This window comes from Haemaphysalis longicornis, unplaced genomic scaffold (assembly GCF_048455015.1).
Source record: "Haemaphysalis longicornis isolate Haplotype H1 unplaced genomic scaffold, Haemaphysalis longicornis Haplotype H1 scaffold_5, whole genome shotgun sequence".
Taxonomy (NCBI): domain Eukaryota; kingdom Metazoa; phylum Arthropoda; class Arachnida; order Ixodida; family Ixodidae; genus Haemaphysalis; species Haemaphysalis longicornis.
Window position 1 is genome coordinate 59,175,528 of NW_027526385.1, and position 9,061 is coordinate 59,184,588.

Here is a 9,061-nt window from a genome sequence, read left to right on the forward strand (position 1 = left end):
GGTGCCGCAGTTCTTTTTCTTTGTATTTTTTTTTTTTTGCTAATGCCACCGAAACTAGCTCAAGCTTAAACAGCTTCACTGGTAATCAATTATGCCAATTCATATTGTTTTAAACATTGTAAGGTAGAAAACACCCCCCGCTTGTAGAAAATGTTCCGTCCACCCGTGTAAACAGGTACAAAATGCCTTCAAAGTTGGAGTTCTCTTCTTTTTTTTTAGTTGGCGGCCTTTTTTTACACCGTTTTTCTTTACGCCCTTTTTCTTAGTTTCGAACACTCTAATTTGTAAATTGTCCCCTTACACCCTTCTGGAAAAAAAGGGTGTTGAAATAACGACCACTTTTTTTAAGGGTGTTGAGGTGGCGGGGAAGATTTGTTTGGTATTTAATAAAATTCTATAAGTTATGGAACATAAAAACTACCTCGTGATTAAAAATTTTTGCAAATCCGCGTGTTGATTTGTACATTCTCCTAGTAAAATCCATAGTTTCAAAATTAGAGATAAAATACTATCTGCTTCTTGCGACAAGCCCACCGACTCGATCCGGGGGCTTTCCTTTGCTGGATATAAAAGCAAGAAGGGCACATGTATTACTAAGTAAGTATGCACTCCCTGTACCGCTTGCATCCCGTTGGTTTTCTTGCTCAATTCATTTGTGTTCCAAGTGTAACTTGTGCGTATTGACTGTTTGTGTTGAATGCTGCGAGCTCCGACGATTCACATTGCCACGCGTAGCTGCTACCCTGGCCACACCCTTATTTTAGGGTGTTGAGCAACCTTACACCCTTTTTTAGGGTGTTCACACGAACACCCTTTTTTCATTCGTACACCTTTTTTATCCCAAAACACCTTTTAAAGGTGTTTGCCATGGTACAAGATTCCTACACTCTTTTCGGCCAAAAAGGGTCTAATAAAGCTTAGTGTGTAGCCCATGAAGGCCGTCTTGGACACGTCGACCTGGAAGCTAAAACGGCCAGCGCTTCAAATTTCATGTCATGCAGCACATCATCATCATCATCGTCATCATATTTGTGTACCGTCACACCATCACACCCTTGAATTCGTATTTGCGTACACAGCAGTATTCGTCCTGCCGTGCACCTCTCCCACGTTAATCCGGCCAGCCGTTGCTGTTTTGCGAGGCCTTCGTCCATTCCGTCCCTCCAAATTTACTGATTTCATTCTGCTCCATCCCCCCGCCACCACTCTGCAACCCTGATGGCTCACCTGTTGTCAGTTCTGCACCTCTCTATTTTACTTGCGATGTGTCTAACCTGAGTTTGCTCTTGGTATGGAATGCTAATCGCGTTAATCCTACTATCCTTTTTGCCGTATATACAGCTATGCACTGACGTCACTGTAGCGGCCATCTTGGAGCACCGCTTGCACGGTGGAAGGCCGTGAACTTATCTCCCCCTCCGATCTCGAGTAGCACTGGGAAAGCGGAGAGCGGTACTCCAAAAAGGGCTGTGGGGACGTCACATGCAAGCTATCATACTTATCTCCCCCTCCGATCTCGAGTAGCACTGGGAAAGCGGAGAGCGGTACTCCAGAAAGGGCTGTGGGGACGTCACATGCAAGCTATCATAGCTTGCATGTGACGTCCCCACAGCCCTTTCTGGAGTACCGCTCTCCGCTTTCCCAGTGCTACTCGAGATCGGAGGGGGAGATAAGTTCACGGCCTTCCACCGTGCAAGCGGTGCTCCAAGATGGCCGCTACAGTGACGTCAGTGCAAGCTATGTATACGTCAGTGTTTCTCAAATGGGGTCCGCGAAGCCGCTTTTGCGGTCCGCGAACACCTCGCCCGCACATGGAATGGATGACTTCATTTTAGCAAGGAGGCCAAGAGGCCCCGTTGTGTGATATGGGAAAAAAGGTAAATAAAGATGGTTCAAATAAAGCGTAGCGCAATATTCGAACTATCGGCGCTTAGAGCTGTACTTAAACGGCATTTAGGGCGTTCCCTTGAGCACGACAGGTCTGGGTACCACACGCACGCTGGTAGAAGTGCCGAAGACACTCCGAGATCATAAGGAGTCATCCAGGGAGTCATTTGGGAGTCACAAAGCGTGCGCTTCAGGGGGGTTATCTAGAGATTAAGAGACGATCCGCCATCACACATCATCCTACATAGGTGAAACTGGCAATTTTAAAAGAAGAATTCAACAGCACCAGAACGATGTCAAAAAAGGCGATGCAAGCTCAAATGCCTTGGAGGATCATGGCTTCTGATCACGTCATCGATTGGGATTCCGCAAGCATAATCGCATAAGAGAAGCGCCTGTCGACACGACTACGTTTAGAATCAGTGCATATTCAAACAACTAAAAATACGATTAACCGGTCGCGGGGTAATCTCCCCGAGATCTACATGCTCACTCTGCGCACCGAACCTATAAATAGTCGCTCCCTCTCACATCCCTCTTCATTGTGAACAAGGGACCCGTAGGGGCCCCGAAGCGTCTTTATTTGTTTATTTGTTTTTGACAAGGCGAGAGAGAGAGAGAGAAAGAACTTTATTCTGGAGCTGTTGGGTCAACGGCGAGTGGTGACCAGCGCTTGAAGGGCGCCGGTGACCTGGGCTGCTCGTTCAGCGAGTCCTTGCTGGACCCGCGGATCCGAGCTGCCTAACGCCGCCTCCCAGTGCTCCACACAAGAGATGAGAGGGAATGAGTTCTGAGGGCATTGCCAAATTATATGAGCAACTGTTTCGTGGGCTCCACAGTCGGGACATTGGGGAGAGGGAAATACAGATGGATAAATTGCGTGTAGTCTGGCGCGACAGGGGAGGGTATTGGTTTGGAGAAGGCGCCAGTACCGTTCCTCGGTAATAGAGAGTGACCAATGGGGTGGAGGGTAGCGCCGGCGAGAGAGGCGGTAGTGGCAGGTAATTTCCTGGAAAGTCAGAAGGCTGTCGCGGGTTGATTGGGCTCCGTGGGAAGGGGTGCGACCTGGCGCAGCTCGGTGGGTTAGCTCTCGAGCTGCAAGGTTAGCCGCTTCGTTTCCTTCCAGCCCCGCATGGGCAGGAGTCCAAACCAACTCCGCATGGGAAGTGGGAGGATTTTGAAGGAGAATTTTGAGAGCCTGCGGGGAAATAATCCCCCGGGCGAAATTTCGAATGGCCGTTTTCGAATCGGAGATAACAATTGTTGGGGTAGGCCGATGAGTCAGCGCTAGTGCAATAGCCGCCTCTTCCGCCGTGGCAGGAGAGCGCGTTCGGATAGTGAGTGAATGGTAAGAGGTTGCGTTTGGATCAAAGATGGCGGTGACTGCGTAGGCGTTGTGATGGGTATAACTCGCGGCGTCCACATAGGCGGTGGACTGGCCCATGGGGTATTTGCGGGCTAGAACGCGTGCGCGATGTTCACGGCGTTTAATATTGTGCTCCGGGTGCATATTGCGGGGAATCGGCCGCACGAGCAGGAGATTGTGCAAGTCGGGTGGGATGTAGACTCTGGAGTCAGTAACAATCGGTGCATGAAGCCCGAGCGACTCTAGGATGTATCTGCCAGTAGAAGTGGTAGAAAGGCGGGAAAGTTGACTGACTGAATGAGCTTCTATGAGCTCTTCAGCTGTGTTGTAAATGCCGAGGCGTTCCAGTTTGGCAGTGGAAGTACTTTGAGGGAGTAAAAGCGCCGCTTTGTATATTTTTCGTATGAGGCAGTTGATTTTAGACAGCTCCGTTTTACTTGAGTTAAGGTACGGGAGGGCGTATGTCAGGCGACTGAGCACGAATGCTTGAACCAGCCGGAGGCGCTCAAATTCCGTCATTCCTTTGTTTCGAGCTGTTATGCGGCGGATGAGGCCAATAGTTTGGTTGACTCGTGAGGTGAGTTGAGAGATATATTGCGTATTGGCTCTGTTGCGCTGTATGGTCAAACCGAGGACTTTAAGAATAGGGACACATGGTATGGGATTATTTTGTATTCGTATAGTTATGTCTGTAGTGGAGCGTGACCGGCGGGGGGCAGGGAGGGTCAAGAGCTCCGACTTACTTGGGGAGCATTCAAGACCGGCCAGTGCCACTTCTGCTACGACGATGTCTGTGCCTGACTGAAGCGCCTCCTCAATTTGTGCATCACTACCCCCGGCGCACCACAGAGTAATATCATCAGCATATAGACTATGTCTAAGATGTGGAATTTGAGCTAAACGCTTAGGGAGATTAAGGAGAGCCAGATTAAAGAGGAGAGGAGAAAGGACTGCACCTTGAGGGGTACCAAAGGAGGGCATGTGAATGGTGTCCGATACTAAATCACCGATGTGAATCACGGCAGTACGATTAGTAAGGAATTCTTTAATATAAGTATAAACCCGTTGCCCGGGGTTACACGTTGCCAGATTTTGGAGTATAGCTCGGTGTGAAACTCTGTCGAAGGCTTTGGTGAGATCTGTGCCTGCTTGTATTACATCAACTACTTTACAGAGACCTGTTTTTAGACCGAATTCTCTAATTTTCTGTAGTATTCGAATATTGTCTCTACCACACTGGACGCGTTCTGTAGAAGCCGTCTGGCGTGCTTGAACGTAAAAAAAATTTTTGTACACTCGCTCGTCGTTCTGAGCCCAGACCGGCCCTGACCTAGTATCCTCGGATCCGCAGCAGTCTGCGCAATATCATTTCGGCCACCACTTTCCCATATTCCCCCTCAGGCGTTCCAGGTACGGCGCTCGGCATTTGCGGTCGGGCACCTCCGCATTCTCGAAACCCGCTTCGCCTTCTCTGAGTACGCGCGGGGTTGTAGGTCGGTCACTAAGAAGTGGTACCGGAACCGACTCTCCACTATCCATACTATGCTCCCTAGAAAGATTTCCCTAGGCCCCTAGAAATATCTCTGGGGTCCAAATCTCTACTAACGTACCGCTTATTCAGATTTTCGAGGTATGTTGGTGTTTTTGCCTTCGCGAGGTTACGGGTTCTCTTGCAGCCACGTTCCGTGGCTGCAAAGAAAGTTTGCTGAAGTTTGGCTTTGCCAATATTGACGGTAAAGTACTGTGCCTTCTGTGCGGTGAAGTGCTCTCTCAAAGCTCCATGGTGCCAGCGAAGTTGACACGCCATCTCCGAACAAAGCACCCGTGCCACCAAGACAGGGACATAGGGTTATTCGAAACAGAGAAACGCATGTTGGAATTCTGGAGGACGCGATTGGTTTCGTGCCAGTTTAGTCTGCAGATGTCGTTTTTACAATGAATCTACATAAAGCATGCGTGGAAAATCGGCGTAAAACGGAAATTTTTGAAGTCCAACAGCTAGTGTTTTGCGTTTCCTTCTTGAAGGGCTCCCTGTGTGGCCTTTTGGCCGATGTTGTTCCCGTCCAGGTGTAAAGCATTCCCGAGCGACATTTTGGCCGGTGTCTTTCACGTCTGAGCACGCGCTCATTACCGGTTATGCGTGCACGGGTGAGGGAAAGGTGGAGGGGCGGAGTCGTCCACACGCAGCCAGGCTTCACGCATTCACCCATGACATGCCCGTTGTGCTGATAAAAGATTTCAACATGGACGCCTGAAGGCCCGATGTGACGTGACTGCTGTCCTCCGGGGTCGAGCGGTTTGGGTTGATGTGTTGGACAGACAATAAGGTGCCTACGACGCGGGATGGAAGCGTTCAGCACGATGTTTGTCCGTGTCCGTCAAACAAAACTCAAGTCCTTCCAAGTTTCATTCAGCTAATTGGCCAGGAAGTATTGCTCAGTCGCAACTACGGGCAACGTGTTTTGTTTCGTCCGCTCCTTGGACGGCGCCCAGCTTTGTTGGTCATTCTTCTCCACAAAGTGAAAGGGTACTGGATTTTTGCGGGATCGGTTCAGGGTACAAAGCTGCATTTCTTTCAGCTGGCAATCACTGTAGATGCGATCAAGGCAAGCTACATGCTCACTTGCCTCGTGGCCAAACTGATGAATCCTCACACAATCTTGTAGACTGCAGTGCTTACGTCCCGCATGGAGGATATCGTCGGTACTGTCATAGGCAAAGAGCATGCAAAAAAACTGGACAAAATGCTGTGCTCGAATGACACCGTACCACGGGGAATCAAAGAAATGGCGTCTGATGTGCAGGATCAAGTGAGTGTGAGAGGGAAAGAGGTTCCCAGCCTGCACCACGTTTGTATCGCAGGGACAGGATTAAGTAACTAAGAGACCGATGTCCGAGATGGAGTTTTCCCTCGCTGTTAATGACACCAGCGACGTATCTGGGAGCCCACAACTTATGTGCGCCTTGTTGAAGGTTCAGTCGTCGCCGAAGGACTTAATTGCTGCCTGGAACTCGACACCACAACGAGAGGTCATGACATTTTCATTGTCACTGATAATTTTTCTTTTGTTCTGCGCAGTCTTCGTTGGGACATGTGTGTAGCTGTGTGCACCGATGGTGGCGCTCGAGCCACGGATTCAAACTCTGTGGGTTTTTTGGGAATGTTTAGAGGGACAGCCAACCTACTTCTGTGGAGTATATGCTCTCTATCAAAACGTTGGTCCTGACAGGGCCATAGAACAAAAATCGGTTGTCTGTACCTTTAAGAAAGTGTACAGTGCAGTAGTGCTCACACCTTGCACGCGTCATACGGAGGTTTTGGAGCCACAGGAGTTCAGTCCAGAGCTTGCGACTGTTGTGCAAGATGTCGACGAATTCGTGAACAGTGTAAAGGGAAGGCCCAAGGCCACTCGCTTCTTCAAGGTACTGTGTGAAGGGACTGTGCAGAGCACGCACACCCTACTCTATCAAATCATTTAAACCCTGTAAAAGGAATTTTCACTGTGTACAACTAACACCTCTTAATTCTTGCAAAAACACAAGAAAACATTTCCTAAAGGGTCTATCGTATACGACTAACTCAACTAAACCTTAAACCCCTAGAAAACACCGTTGCACAAGGTGGGTGTTTTGTCGTTTATAACACTCGTTAAAGTGGTGTTCATTGTATTTTTAGGGTATAACCCTACTGAAACGTTCCGTATATACGGAATTATGGGAATACATAGTTCATACAAATTATGCCGGCCTCTAACACACCGATAGTAGATGTTAGTATAAGAAACAGGGAACCACATTAGTGTGCGCGATAAAAACGTTTGGCACAGGTTTCCTGTTTGTATCTCCAATATTACGCAAAATGATGTTCCGTATGTTTTTCGTATACTCCGCATATATGGAATTCATACGGACAAAGATTTGGTGGTTCTAGTGAACTTACAGACATAAAATTGGTGTCACATTTTTGGACAAGTATCCACTATTTCGTTCACGTGTGTTTCTCAAAAATATTCCGCCCTTTGTTGCGGCTTTGAGTCCTTCTAGGAAAGTACTCCATATTCCCATATTTCCGCATATACGGAACTTTTCAGGAGGGAAGGGTGTTAGTTATAGATAAAAATCACCCTTAAGGGTGTAAATAACTTTAAAATAAAAGTGTGCTCGCTGTCACGCGGAAAATTCCCCTCAAGGGTGTTCGAGATTAGAGGAGAGTTGAGTATTTTTTGGCAAAAATCTTAATCGCGCCGCGTCTTTTCTAGCTCCGCTTGCCTATATGTGTGACGCTTTGAGCACCCAAACCATGTCACAAGCATCCATACAAGGTACGGACACTGATGTTGTCTCTTCAGGGGACACGGTGAGAGGCCTCTGCAAAAACTTCAGTTAGTTGAGCCGTGTGTGCAAGAACGACTATTTTTTTTCAAATTGCTCAGTGATCTTGAGGGCTCAGGGACAGCAACTGCGATTGACAGGGCCACGATCATGGCTCATGTGAGCACATATTATGCCGCCACAGGAATGACTATTTCCCGTAATCCGCCCCAGACACATGACTTATGGCCCGCTTTAGAAGCTGACATACATTCCTGTGCATATGAACCTGTCGCATAAAAAATGAGTTGGTGGATCTTCAAGAAAACACACAGCGATGAAGGCGAACTTTTCCACTGCTAGCCTTGAGGCATTTTCGTTGGCAGTTACAGAATTGTTCCGCCTTCTACATGAGGTGGCTGTAAAGCTTATGGAACAGTTTTCTAGAGCGTATGCAAGCGAGAAGCCTGTCGCGACGTGAAAAAGAAAATACCACGACAGGCTGAATATGGCCGCAGATTTACAACTACATCTGTCTGAATGCGACTGTGTCACGTATTGAATTGTTTAAATCTATGAAATTCGGCACGTTAGTAAATTAGAGACTTTTTTCGCGCCCAGGTTGTGTGCATATACTCTGTTAAATGTTTTAAATGCTTTATGTCTATAACACCCTACACCCCATCCAGATACAAAAACGGGCATTCTGAAAGAATGTAATAAAAGAACGCACTTTAAGAGGGTGTATTCTTGTGTTCCTGCTAGGGTGTGAGCGTGTTAATAAAAAAACTTCTAAAGGGAGTTTTATTTGTGTTTTTGCTAGCGTGTAAAGATGTTCATTGTTGACATTAAAAATTCCCCTTAGGGTGTAAGTAATTTTAGTGTACCCCCATCTTCAATATGATTTGTACCCTTTGTTTATAAAGGACACCCTTGCGCCCTATCAAAAAACAAAGAAAAACATTTTTGAAGGGGTGTATTTAATGACAAAACGCCGGTGTATTCTTGTGTTTTGTTAGGGTGCAAGGATTTTGTAAATGACAAAACACCATTAAAGAGTGTTTTCGTTGTTTGTTTGTTTTTTTGTGTGTGTAATCGTGTCACTTATAGAAAATGCGAATTCGCGTTAAGAATGTAAACCATTTTACAATGCACATATCCCCCCCTTTGCTAGGGGTTTTTCATCGATTCCACCGGTCCGCAAGGGGTCCTCAACACACCCATGGCTGAGAACCACTGCCAGACTTAACTTGATTTACCCCCTTTTTGTCTAACACCCTTACACCCTACCACAAAACAAAGACACCCTTTGCAAAGGTGTATTTAACGACAAAACACCCTTTAAAAGGGTGTAGTCCTGTATTTTGGCTAGGGTCCCCCTTCGCATATCCCCTTCCCCTTCGCATATCATCCCCTTTTCGCATACTGAGCTTTATTTTGGCGATAATTACCGTTTCAGCGTGGCCTGTTTTGATTCTAGCGCGCAGGTGGCGCCAT